This window comes from Lontra canadensis, unplaced genomic scaffold (assembly GCF_010015895.1).
Source record: "Lontra canadensis isolate GAN:19392208 unplaced genomic scaffold, GSC_riverotter_1.0 scaffold101, whole genome shotgun sequence".
Taxonomy (NCBI): domain Eukaryota; kingdom Metazoa; phylum Chordata; class Mammalia; order Carnivora; family Mustelidae; genus Lontra; species Lontra canadensis.
In genome coordinates, this window is record NW_022631095.1 from 6,565,742 (window position 1) to 6,580,601 (window position 14,860).

The window sequence follows — 14,860 nt, forward strand, 5'->3', positions numbered from 1 at the left end:
CTGGTGTAGGCACAGAGAAAACAGCAAAATTCTGTGAAATGTAGTGATGAATAAAATAAAATCCAGACTGCAGTGGTCTGAGGAGAAGCTATGAGATAAGGAAGTAGAAACAGAGAATGGAGAAAATTTTTTTTTTTTGAATTTTGGAAAGGAAGAAGAGAGAGTAAGTAGTCACCATACCATATAATAAAAGACTTTCTGTTTATTTATTTTCTTCTCTTGCCTGCTGATCTGTGAGTGATCGGTATTTTTAAAATTTATAATTCATTGTAATATCTGGAAGGACAGCATTTTTAATGGTGGTATTTGCCTATTTGGTATTAAAATAGATGTGTCTACAATACCTCAAGAAAAAGGCTTCTAGGCCAGGGGAAATTAATACAACAGTCATAGATCAACTAGGCCAACCCAACTGCCATAGAACAGGTAGGCCAACCCAAAGCTTGGAATGGCTCCAAGTGCCAAATATTGAGGGGAATCTGGACTTTCATTTCCACTGGATGGCATAACTTAGAAACAAGAATCATCTTACCAAAACATGTAACTCCAAGAAACAGGTAATTCTAAGAAATTAGTATTTTTTTCTTTGCGATGAGAGTTCTTAGCATTTACTTTCAATGACTTCCCTATCTATCCTACAGCAGTGTTAGCTGTAGTCATCATGTTGTACATTAATTCCTAGCACTTATTTATCTTGTAACTGGAAATTTGTACTTTCTGACCACCTTTCTCTAATTCATCCTCCCCCCAACCCCTTTCTCAAGTAACCACAAATCTGAACTCTTTTTTAAAAAATGAGTTTGGTTTTTTTGGTCTTAAGATTCCACATGTATAAACTTGAAATCATATATTTGTACTTCTCTGTCTTATTTCATTTAGTATAATGTCCTCAGGATCCATTCACATTGTCACAAATGGCAAGGTTTCCTCCTTTTTATGGGTGAATAATACTCCTCTGTGTGTGTGTGTGTGTGTGTGTGTGTGTGTGTGTGTTTAAGTTCTTTATCAATTCATCCACTGATGGGATACTTAGGTTGCTTCCATATCTTGGCTATTATATAATAATATATAATGTACTATATCAAATACTGTATTAAATACTGTATCAAAGTGCAGATATCCTTTTAAGTTAGTGTTTTCATTTCCTTTGAATATATTCCCAGAAGCAGAATTGCTGAATCATATGGTAGTTCTATTTTTAATTTTTTGACAATCCTCCATACTGTTTTCTATAGTAGCTGTGTCTGTTTGGAATCTTACTAACAGTGCCCAAGGGTTCCCCTTCTCTCCACATGTTCACCAGCATTTGCTATCTCTTGTCTTTTTGATGATGGCTGTTCTAACAGGCATGAAGTGATAGCTTATTGTGTTTTTTTTTTTTTTTCTGATTTGCATTTCCCTAATGACTAGGCATGCCATACATCTTTTTATGTACCTGTTAGCCTTTTTTTGTTATCTTTGGAGAAATGTCTATTCATGTATCTTGCTCATTTTTAAACCAGAGTTTTTCTTTGTTTACTATTGAGTGGTATGAATTTTTAAAATGTATTTTGGATATTAACCTCTTATTAGATAAATTGCTTACAAATACTTTTTTCCCACTCCATATGTTGTCTTTTCACTTTGTTGATTATTATTTTCTGTGCAAAAGCTTTTAATTTTGATGTAGTCTCACATGCCTGTTTTTTATTTTCTTGCTTGTGCTTTAGTTGTCATACTCCAAAAGTCATTGTCAAGATTCATGTTAAGGATTTTTTAAAATATTTTTATCTTAGAGTTTCATGGTTTCAAGTCTCTAGGTCTTTAATCCATTTTGAATTATTTTTTTGTGAGTTGTGTAAGACAGTGGTCTAGTTTCATGCTTTTACATGTGAAAATTCAATTTTTCCAGCACCATTTTTTGAAGTTGTCTTTTCTTTATTGAGTATTCTTAGCTCCCTTGTCAAATATTAGTTGACCATATATCAGAGCTTATTTCTCAGCTCTCAGATCTGTTCTATTGATCTATTTGTCTGTTTTCATGTCAGTACCATGCTGTTTTGATTACTATATCTTTATAAGAAAGCTTGAAATCAGGAAGTGTATGCTTCTCACTTTGTTCTTTCTTGGGATTGCTTTGGCTATTAGGGTTTTGGGGTGTGTGTGTGTGTGTGTGTGTGTATGTGTATTGTTCCATATAAATTTTAGGATTGTTTTTTATACTTCTGTATAAAGTGCCATTGGAATCTTGATAAGGTTTATACTGAAATGGTGAAGGTGGGCAACTTGTATTGTTCCATCTTAGAGGAAATGTATGAACCTTTAACTTTTAATGATATTAGATATGGGCTTATTATACATGGCCTTTACTACATTAAGGTATGTTCCTTCTACCTAATTTGTTTAATCATAAATAAATATTGAATTCTGTTGAATGCTTTTCCTGCATTTTTTGAAATGATATAATTATTCTTACATTATTACATCCCAGATATAAATCCCACTTGATCATGGTGAGTAATCCTTTTAAAGTGCTGCTTAATTCATTTTGATAGTATTTTATTGAGAATTTTTTAATCTCTATTCATCAGGGATATTGACCTGTAAGTTTCTTTTCTTATAGTGTTTTTTTTCTGGGTTTCATATCAAGGTTATGCTGGCCTCATAAAATGAATTTGGGAGCATTCCTTTTCAATTTTTTTTTGAAGAATTTGGGAAGGATTGGCAATAATTCATTTTAAATATGTGGTAAAATTCACTAGTGAAGTCATTTGGTCCTGGGCTTTTCTTCATTGGGAGATTTTTTTTCTTATTATTGATTCAGTCTCCTTATATTTTATATTCTTCCTGATTTGGTCTTGGTAATGTGTATATTTCTAAGAATTTTTCCATCTTTTCTGGAGTGTCCAAATTGTTGGCATGTAGTGATCCATAGTACCCTCTTACAATTTTTTATATTCCTGTGACATCAGTTGTAATGTCTCCTTTTTCATTTATAATTGTGTTGATTTGGGTCCTCTTTATTTTTTCCCCCTTGCTTAGTCATTTTTATTTATCTTTTCAAAGAAGCAACTCTTGGTTTGGCCAATCTTTTCTATTATTTTCCTGTTCTGTAGTTCATTTATTTTTGCTCTGATCTTTATTTCCTTCCTTTAGCCTACTTTGGGCTCAGTTTTTTTCTAGTTCCTTAAAGTGTAGAGTTAGATTGTTCATTTGGGATCCTTCTATTTTCACTTTGAGGGTGTTTACCGCTATGGACTTCCCTCTTAAAACCATTTTTGTTGCATCTCATAAATTTTGATACATTGTATTTACAGTTTAGTTTGTCTCAAGATTCTTTTCAATTTCCCCTTTAATTTCTTTTTTGATTCATCAGTTGTTCAGGAGCGTCTTGTTTGATTTCCATGTATTTGTGGATTTTCCGTTTTTTTTTCCTTGTTATTGATTTCTAGTTTCATACCATTCTTGTCAAATAAGATACTTCAACATACAAATGGCTATCAGACACATGAAGAAATGTTCATCATCACTAGCCATCAGGGAGATTCAAATTAAAACCACATTGAGATACCACCTTACACAAGTTAGAATGGCCAAAATTAGCAAGACAGGAAACAACATGTGTTGGAGGGGATGTGGAGAAAGGGGAACCCTCTTACACTGTTGGTGGGAATGCAAGTTGGTGCAGCCACTTTGGAGAATAGTGTGGAGATTCCTCAAGAAATTAAAAATAGAACTTCCCTATGACCCTCTAATTGCACTACTGGGTATTTACCCCAAAGATACAGATGTAGTGAAAAGAAGGGCCATCTGTACCCCAATGTTTCTAGCAGTAATGGCCACGGTCGCCAAACTGTGGAAAGAACGAAGATGCCCTTCAACGGACGAATGGATAAGGAAGATGTGGTCCATATACACTATGAAGTATTATGCCTCCATCAGAAAGGATGAATACCCAACTTTTGTAGCAACATGGACAGGACTGGAAGAGATTATGCTGAGTGAAATAAGTCAAGCAGAGAGAGTCAATTATCATATGGTTTCACTTATTTGTGGAGCATAACAAATAGCATGGAGGACAAGGGGAGATGGAGAGGAGAAGGGAGTTGAGGGAAGTTGGAGGCGGAGATGAACCATGAGAGACTATAGACTCTGAAAAACAATCTGAGGGTTTTGAAGGGGCAGGTGGTGGGAAGTTGGGGGAGCCTGGTGGTGGGTATTATGGAGGGCACATATTGCATGGAGCACTAGGTGTGGTCCATAAACAATGAATTCTGTTACACTGAAAAGAAATTAAATTTAAAAAAATAAGATACTTCATATGATTTCAGTCTTCTTGAATTTACTAAGATTTGTTTTGTGGCCTTAGATACGGTCTCTCCTAGAAAATATTCTGTGTTCACATAAGAATGTGTATTCTGCTGATATCAAATAGAATATTCTGTATATGTCAGTTAGATTCATTTGATTTATAGTGCTGTTCAAGTTCACTGTTGCCTTATTTATTCCATTTGGATGATCCATCCATTAGTGAGAATGGGATAGTAAAGCCCTAAACTATTTTTACATTGCTATTTATTTTTCCTTTTACCTCTGTTGTTTTTTGCTTTGTGTATTTAGGTGCTCCAATGTTGGGTGCATAAATATTAACAGTGGTTATATCTTCTTGATGTATTTACCCCTTTATCATTATATAATGACCTTCTTTGTCTCTTTTTGATATTTTCATTTTAAAGTCTGTTTTGTCTAATATAGGTATGCCTACCCTTACTTTGTTGTTTTTTGTTATCATTTTCTTGAAATACTTCTTTTGCATTCCTTCATTCTCAGTTTATGTGTATCTTGAAGGTTAAAATGTATCTTCTACGGGCAGCGTATTGCTTGATCTTATTTTTTTTAATCCAGCCATTCTATGTCTTTATTGGAGAATTTAATTCATTTACATTTAAAGTAATAATTGATAAGTGAAGATTTACTATTACTGTTTTGTTAGTTGGTTTCTGGTTGGTTTGTAGATCCACTGTTCCTTGTTTCTTACTCTGCTGCCTTTTTTGTTTTGTTGTTTTGTGGTATCATTATGTTTTGACTGCTTCATCATGTTCTTTTGTGTAATTACTACAGGTTTTCCCTTGTAGTTACCATGAAGCTTACAAAAAAATCTTAAAATTATAACACTGTATTTCAAACAAATAACAACTTGCTTCAATAGAATTCCCACACTTTTACTTTTTTACATTTTTACTTCTACTCACCCTCATATTTTTATATGATGATTAGTTTATTGATGTTATACATATTTCAAATGGTATAATCAAAAGATTATTGTAGTTATGGTTATTTTTACTATTTTTTTAACTTTTAAACTAGAATTGTACCTGAAATATGCACTACCATTACTATAATACAAATCTAACTTTGAATATATTTACTATTACCAGTAAGTTTTACACTGCCTTCTTATGTTTATATGATGTTAATTAGAGCTCTTTTATTTCCATTCAAAGAACTCCCATTAGCATTTCTTGTAAGGCAAGTCTAGTAGTGATGAGTTCTTTCAATTTTTATTTGTTTGGAAATCTTTATCCTTTCTTCATTTCTGAAGGACAGCTTCTCCAGGTATAGTATTCTTGGTTGACAGTTTTTAAAATTTGTTTTGTTTTTGTGTTTAATATTTGAGTATATCATTCTATTATCTGTAGGCCTGAAATGTGTCTATTGAGAAAGTCACTGAAATCTTATAGGGGTTTCCTAGTATGTAACTTCTCTCTTTTTTCTTGCTGCTTTTAAGCCATCACTGACTTGCTTCTGCAGATGGACAGAACCACTGATGAAGACTACTAATTGGGTTCTGCAAATAGAAACTTTGGCAAGATCCAAGGGTTTGCTGTTGGAAGTTTCTCCCACTTTTCCATCACAATCAGATTCTCAGTGATTGAGCCCTTCAGGTTCCTCTGTGATCACCTTTATGGTAAAACCAGAGTAGGGACTCCCAAAGAGCAACCCACATTTCTGTGTACTGGATGTCACCTCTGGGCTCTCTTTTCCCACTGAATGAACAGCAGGCTCATAGGAGACACCTTAGCATGGTGCTGCATTATCCTAATGGGGGGGGGGTATGCATGTACATGTCAGCATGTAGCTATTCCTTTTGCCCTTCTTCTTCTTCTTCTTTTTTTAAGAATTTATTTATTTATTTGTCAGAGAAAGAGAGCACACAAAGCAGGGGAAACAGCAGGCAGAGGGAGAAGCAGACTCCTCACTGAGCAAGGAGCCCAATGTGGAATTCAATCCCAGGACCCTGGGATCATTATCTGAGCCAAAAGCAGATGCTTAATGGACTGAGCTGCCTAGGCATCCCTCCTCTTAACCTTCTAATGTAGTCTGTCTTGGGCTCTGTGATGCAGGGGAATGCTTCAGCCTCACTCTTATATTCTGGAATTCTCTCAGTGGTGTCTTTTTAATCAATAGTTGTTAGTTGTTCTTTTTGTGAAAATGGAATTAAATTAGGAATGACCTATATCATCATTTTAATGATGTCACTACAGAAGTTTACATTTTTTCATTTGTTTTTGTTGGACTCATCCATCCATCAATATTGCTATTGCTATAATCAAGAATTAATGGAGCCAATTAAAATAATTTTAATGTAATGTCTAAGTTACTATATGCAATCCACTTATTACACAAATAGACATGATATGTATTCATATTAGTAATCTGTGAATTTCATTATCTAATCCAGTTTCTCTTCTGTGAATATTATTAATGCTTTTTAAAATTAGCCACTTGTTTTCTTTAGATTTGTTCAAGGACTAAATATGAAGCTGAAAAATTCACACTGCTCCAGAGTTGGTAAGCTAGCAATCCCTGCAATTAGCCATGATAGCCAATGAAGTGAATAAAATACTGTTAATTCTCCTCTCTCTTTTTTAAATACTACAACTTCTTCATGAGGGATGCTTTTAAAAACTATTTTGTGAAACACTTATAACCTAGAATTTACATGTTAACCATTTTTAGATGCACAGTTCATTAGTGTTAAATATTCACATTATTGTGTGACCAGTCTTCACAATTCTTTCATCTTAAGAAACTGAAACTCATTATACCCATTAGTCGATGTCTTATTCCCATCTTCCCATCTCTAGCCTTGTCATTCTACCTTTTGTCTCTATGAATTTGACAATTTCAGGTATCTTATGTTAGTGAAATCATATAGTATTTGTCTTTTCTGAGTGGTTTGTTTCACTTAGAATTATGTCTTAAAAGTTGATCTATATTGTGCATGTGTCAGAATTTTCCTTCTATTTAATGCTGACTAATATTTTATTTTCTGTATGTATCAAATTTTGTTTTTCCCTTCATTCCTGAATGGACATGTTCATTTTTGGCTATTATGAATATAAGGGGGACAGATATCTCTTCAAAGTCCCATTTTGAGTTAATTTCAATATATACCCAGAAGTGGAATTACTGAATCATATAGTAATTCTATTTTAAATCTATAGTAATTCATATAGTAATGGTGTGGAATAGCCAGACCATTTTCTATAGTAACTGCTTTACTGCACATTTTCACCAATGCACACTAGCTCAAGTTCTCTTAATTCTTGCCAATACTTATTATTTACTGTTTTTTAAAAAAATAAGTCATTCTAATACATGTAAGATGTATATTTTTATTTTAAAAGACCCCAGAACACTGTTGGTCACACATTATTTCATTAAATTATAAATAATTAAAAATTTTACAGTTACTTGAGTCAAAACAAAATTGACTTCCCCACTATTATTTTGCATATATAGTTTGGGAGTAAAGTTGGCTTATTCATCAAACATTTGTATTTTATTCTAGAAGTTTCTTTCATATTTTAAAATAATTTTTATCCTAAGCATTTAGGAAAATACATTGGGGGAAAAAAAGTAATTTTCAGGAAAATTTACTTATGATCAAGAAGAAAAGAAATGTATTACTGGCCTTCTCTCTACCATATTTATCCTGACCCTCTAGGGTGAGTTTGACACTCCTTGTTAACACCAAGGGGTTTCAGAACAAGACATCTGGTTATTGCTATTACTAGTAACCAAGCCTTTTTAGAAAATAATCACACTAGAAGTAAAGTGTAAACTCAAGTCTTGAGGAATTCTTCCATGCCATGATAACTGCCTGTAGAAAAATGAGGCATTACAGATAAAATTTAGCTTATATTCCCTGAATATGATGATATCAGTAGAGAATACAAAGATTGGATATGTCCTGGAAATTTCTGGGCTCGCAGACAATACTATCTTCTTTAGTTACAATTCAAGGGCAGCCCCTGTGGTCACATGCTTTATTCATTGTTCAACCTATTCCTGAGAACCTCTCCAAGATGGACCTGGTGGAACATATATTTTTTTCCATTTAATCCATATCCATTTTTTTTCCATTTATTAGTTTTTATATGTTTATCTTTCCCTATACTTTATTTATTTTTACATTAATTTGAATAGTACTTTAGGAGATCATCTTGAGTTTTCTTGATATATATTTGCCTTGATCAAATTTCCCAGCTGCAAAAAAACAAGGCCAACTCTTTCTAGCAGAAAAGGAATTTTTAAAAACTTGTTACACAGATATCACAGTCTCTGTCCAAGTGGGCCAGAAGCTCAGGTTTGGAGGATATTTAACCATAAATAATATTTGACTGTTTAGATGCAAAACTTCACAGACTCTCAACACTGACCCTATTAATGCAGACTGTAAGACTCTGCTACCAACATCTTAGCAACTACATTCTCTGAAATTTGTATATCACTTCACCACACTGTGAAGCTCTTTCCAAAAAGGGCTTCCATGCTGTGCTTGCTTCCTTATAAACATCTATTTCAAATAAAAATATTACACTAGTTCATTTGAAGTTAGAGTTTGAGTCATGTGCCTGTATTTTTGCTGCAATGAAACTAAGGAAACTGAGTTCTAGTTTCTATCTTGAGGAAACAAGACTCAACATTACGAAGTTCCTAAAGATGCATAGTGATCACAATATGACAAATAAATATTACAATATTCATATTAATTATGATTAAGAATAATTCTGTATTTTTATTTTAAATATTATGCCACTTATTTTATTTTCTTGTCTTAATGCATTAACTAGGACTATCAAACAATGTCTAATAACTCTTGGAGAGAGGCATTGTTCTTTGATTCAGAGTGTATTTACTGAGTGTCAATAAAATCATCAGTGAACTACATAGGAAAAATCCCTACTGTCATGAAAATTATGACCTATTGCCTTCTTAGGGGTTGAGGAGATTATAAATAAAATAAAAGTAAATTTTATATACTTTTATATTAAAAGGTTATAGAACATAATAAAATAAGAATGCCAAGAGTGGGATGGAAGATATGCAATTCTAAATAGGATGGTTAGTGTTGGCTTTGCTGAGAAAGTGACATTTGAGCAGACTAGAAGTAAGTGAAGGGTGTGCCATGGAAATATCTGGACAAGAACATTCTAAACAGAAAAAACAAAACAAAACAAAACAAAACAAAAACCCTAGTCAATGTAAAGGCTCTGAGACAGGAGTATATTTAATGGACTGCAAGAATACCTGTGTTGTTGGAACAGAGCATAAAATGGAGTAAGTGGTAGAAGATACAGTCAGAGAGTTAAGAAGGCTCATTACACGGAGAACCAGATCCTCCCTGTGAGGAAGTATGTACGCCATGATAAGAATATGATTTTTACTCTAATCAAAATATGTAACTATTGAAGTTTTTTTAAACTTACATCTTATATGGGTCACTTTGGCTGTTATGTTGAGACTAGACTCTAGAGGGAAAAAATGGAAGCAAGAGCCCAAATTGGAGGTTATTGCAAGCATGTAGACCCAGCATGTTGATGGCTTGGACCTGAGCAAAGGTAACAGTAGCGTGGGTATCAAAAGTGGTTACATTCTAAGTGACAGCAAAAGAGGCAAGATTTGTAGACAGCTTGTGAGGGTATAAGAGAAAAGGAGGAAGTAAGGATGAATCTAAGGCTTTTGGCTAGAACTGAATAGGTGGAGTTGTCATTCACCGAGATGGAGAAGAACATGGCGGGGAGAGATTTATGGAAAGGAAAAGATCAGGAGTCTAGTTTTGGACATGTTACATTTGACATATGTCTATATTTGGCATCTAAGTAGAGATGGCCATAGGCAGTTGGACATATAAGTTCACGATTGAGGGCTGAGGTCTAGCCTAGAGATAGAAATATGGCAATGAATAATGATGATATTGAAAGCTATGAATATTAAGTAAATGTGAATATCAAGTAAACTGTGAATATCAAGTAAATGTGCAGAGAGAATAGAATAGAGTTTAAGACCTGAGTCCAATGAGATTCCAAAGTTTAGGACATCAGGAAGAAATAAAAGAGCCAGCAAAGAAGACTGAGAAGGAAATTTAAAAGATTCTTTGAACTCAATGGTAAAATTGAGTTCAAAGAATCTTTTAAATTCCTGTCCTAGAGCACATGGAGGCTCTAGAGGGATCAAGACTTCTTACAGAAATGTTTTATAAGGTACTTCATTTCCAAATCAATTCTGAATACAAAAATGAAAAAAAAAAAAAAAGGCAACATTTGTTGGAAGTCCAGAGAGGAAAGTATTTCTTTATTTTAATAATAATGGCTTTTATATTTCACCCTTAAGTACAATGTTTGCTCTTGGTTTTTGATAAGCATATAACTTTTATTTATTTTTCTTTTGTCCCTATTTTACTTAGAGTTTTTGTTTGAAATAGCTACTGAATTTAATCAAATGCTTTCCTGGAATATGTCAGCATGGGTTTTTTTTTTTTTTTGAAATAATTTTCACATTGATAATTTCCTCATATGAGCATTTGGAATAAACTTTTCCTGGTCACAATTTTAAAATCATTTTAATATACTATTATATTTATTTGTCTAATATTTTATTTATAATTTTTGTACATATATTATTTTTTAAAAAAGATTTTATTTGTTTATTTGTCATAAAGACAGAGAGAGTGCAAAAGCAGGCAGGGGAGGCAGGCAGAGGGAGAAGCAAGGGCCTGAATATAGGACTTGATCCCAGGATTCTGGGACCAATGATCTGAGCTGAAGACAGAAACTTAACTGAGCCAACCAGGAATCCCTGCACTTATATTCTTAAGTCAATTCCAATTATAGGTTGGGTTTTTTTTTTTTTTTGGTATTTTATCAGGTTTTGATATTAATTGTTAACTTTTAAAATAAATTAGGAGCTTTCTTTTTTATGAACTGAAATAGTTTCAACAATGTTGGAGTGAGTATTGCAAAACCAACTGGATCAGGTGGCTTTAATTTTGGGGGTATTTGTTTAGTTTCCTATGCCTTTTTCAGTCAATTTTACGACTTCTTATGTTCTTATGTTTCCATAAAATTTTCCATTTCTTTGAGGTTTCTATTTAGATTACCAGAGAATAGTATACAATAATTTCTCATAATTTTTCTAATTTCTAATCTTCTTTCTCTCTGTGGGTATATTATTTCTCTTTCTTGGTGTTGATTCATTTGTGTTTGCTCTTTCTGTTTTTTCATCACCCAGGCTTTATGGAAGTTATCTATTTATGCAAATAATGGAGAACTTGATTCTGTTGTTACATCTGCTATTTTTATTTTTCAAAATTTTTAATTATTTAAAACTTTTATTTTTTTTAATGGGCTGCACTGACTGTATTAATGTTTACCTTTGGGTGTTTTTCACAGTTTTCTCAAGAGGCATTCTTAATTAACTTATTTTTAATTTATTTTATTTAAATTGAAGTTAGTTAGCATGCAGTGTAGTATTGGTTTCAAGAGCAGAATTTAGTGATTCATCACTTATATATAACACCCATTGCTCATCCCAACAAGTACCATCTTTAATTCCTATCACCCATTTAGCACATTACCCCTACCTACTCCCCTCCAACAACAATCAGTTTCTTCTCTTAACTATAGAGTTTCTTATGGTTTGCCTCCCACTCTCTTTTTATCTTATTTTATTTTTCCTTTCCTTCCCCTATGTTCATCTGTTTTGTTTTTAATTTCCACATGTGACTGAAATCATATGGTATTTGTCTTTCTCTGACTGACTTATTTTGCTTAGCCTAAAACTCTCTAGATCCATCCATGTTGTTCCATTCATCTGTTGATAGACATCTGGGCTCTTTCCATAGTTTGGCTATTGTGGACATTGCTGCTATGAACTTTGTGGTGTAGGTGTCCCTTAGGATCACTACATTTTTATCTTTGGGGTAAATAACCAGTAATGCAAATGCTGGGTCATAAAGTAGCTCTATTTTCAACTTTTTAAGGAGCTTCCATACTGTTTTCCAGAGTGGCTGCACCAGCTTGCATTCCCACCAACTGTGTAAGAGGGTTCCCTTATCTTTGCATCCTCACCAACATCTGTCATTTCCTGACTTGTTAATTTTAGTGGTTCTGATTGGTATGAGGTGGTATTACATTGCGGTTTTGATTTGTATTTCCCTGATGCAGAGTTATGTTGGACATTTTTTCATGTGTCTCTTAGCATTTGTATGCTTTCTTTGGAGAAATGTCTGTTCATCTGCCCATTTCTTGTTTGGATTATTTGTTCTTTGAGTGCTGAGTTTGATAAGTTCTTTATAGATTTTGAATATTATCCCTTTACCTGGTAAGACATTTGCAAGTATCTTCTCCCATTCCATAGGTTGCCTTTTAGTTTTGTTGACTGTTTCCTTTGCTGTGTAAAAGCTTTTTATCTTGATGAAGTCCCAATAGTTCATTTTTGCCTTTGTTTCCCTTGCCTTTGGAAACATATCTAGCAAGAAATTGCTGAAGCCAAAGTCAAAGATGTTGCTGCCTGTATTCTCCTCTAGGATTTTGATGGATTACTCTCTCACATTGAGGTCTTTCATCCATTTTGAGTCTATTTTTCTTTGTGGTGTAATGGAATGATCCAGTTTCATTCTTCTGCATGTGGCTGTCCAATTTCCCCAACACCATTTGTTGAAGACTCTATCTTTTTTCCATTGTTAATTCTTTCCTGCTTTGTCTAAGATTAGTTGACCATAAAGTTGAGGGTACACTTCTTGGTTCTCTATTCTGTTCCATTGATCTATGTGTCTGTTTTTGTGTTATCACCATACTATCTTGATGTTTACAGCTTTGTAATAGAGCTTGAAGTCCAGAATTGTGATGCCACCAGCTTTAGTTTTCTTTTTCAACATTCCTTTGGCTATTCAGGTCTTTTCTCTTACCATACAAATTTTTGGATTATTTGTTCCCGCTCTGTAAAAAAAGTTGATGGTATTTTGACAAGGATTGCATTGAATGTATATATTTCTTCGGGTAGCACAGACATTTTAACAATATTTGTTTTTCCAGTCTATGAGCATGGAACATTTTTCCATCTTGCTGTGTCTTCCTCAATTTCTTTAATGAGTGTTTTATAGTTTTCTGAGTCCAGTTACTTTGCCTCTTTGGTTAGGTTTATTCCTAGGTATCTTATGGTTTTGGGTGCAGTTGTAAATGGTATGGATTCTTTGATTTCTTTTTTTTCTGTCCCATTGTTAATGTATAGAAATGCAACTGGCATCTCTCCACTGATTTTATATCCTGCCACTTCGGTGAATTCCTGTATCAGTTCTAGAAACTTTTGGGTGGATTCTTTGGGTTTTCTTTGAGTACCATGTCATCTGCAAAGAATTGAAATTTGACTTCTTCTTTGCCAATTTAGTTGTATTTTATTTCTTTTTGTTATCTGATTTCTGAGGCTGGGACTTCCAGTACTATGTTGAACAACAGTTGTGAGAGTGGACATCCCTGTCATGCTCCTGACCTTAGGGGAAAAGCTCTCAATCTTTCCCCATTGAGGATGATATTCACGGTGGGTCTTTCACATGTGGTTTTTATGATTTTGAGGTATGCTCCCTCTATCCTTACATGTGGAGTTTTTAATCAAGAAAGGATGCTGTATTTTGTCAAATGCTTTCTCTTTGTATCTATTAAGAGGATCATATGTTCTTGTCTTATCTTTTATTAATATACTGTATCATATTGATTGATTTGCAGATGTTGAACCACCCTTGCAGCCTAGCAATGAATCCCACTTTGTCTTGGTGTATAATCCTTTTAATGTACTGTTGAATCCTATTAGCTAAAATCTTGGTGAAAATTTTTGTGTCCATGATCATCAGGGATAGTAGACTGTAATTCTTTTCAGTGGTGTCTTGATCTGGTTGTGGGATCAAGGTAATGCTGGCCTCATAGGATGAGTTTGGTAGTTTTTCCTTCTATTTTTATTTTTTGAAACAGTTTCAGAATAATAAGTATTAATTCTTTAAATGTTTGGTAGAATTCTTCTGGGAAGCCATCCAGCCCTGGGCTCTTATTTGTTGGGTGATTTTGATTACTGCTTCAATCTCCTTGCTGGTTATGGGTCTGTTCATAACAGGTTTTCTAATTCTTCTTGGTTCAGTTTTGTAGTTTATGTATTTCTAGGAATGTATCAATTTTGTCCAGATTGCTTAATTCATTGGCATATAATTACTCATTATATGTTTTTATATTTTTTATTTCTTCAATGTTAGTGTGATCTTTCCTCTTTCATTTGTGATTTCATTTATTTGGGTCCTTTTTCTTTTCTTTTTGATAAATCTGGTCAGGGGTTTATCAATTTTATTAATAATTTCAAGGAGCCATCTCCTAGTCTCATTGATCTGTTCTACTGTTTTTTTAAAATTTCTATATCATTGATTTCTGCTCTAATCTTTATTATTTTTTCTTCTCCTGCTGGATTCAAGCTTTGTTTGCTCTTCTTTATCCAGCTGGTTTAGGTGTAATCTTAGTTTGTATATTTGAGACTTTTCTTGCTTCTTGAAGAA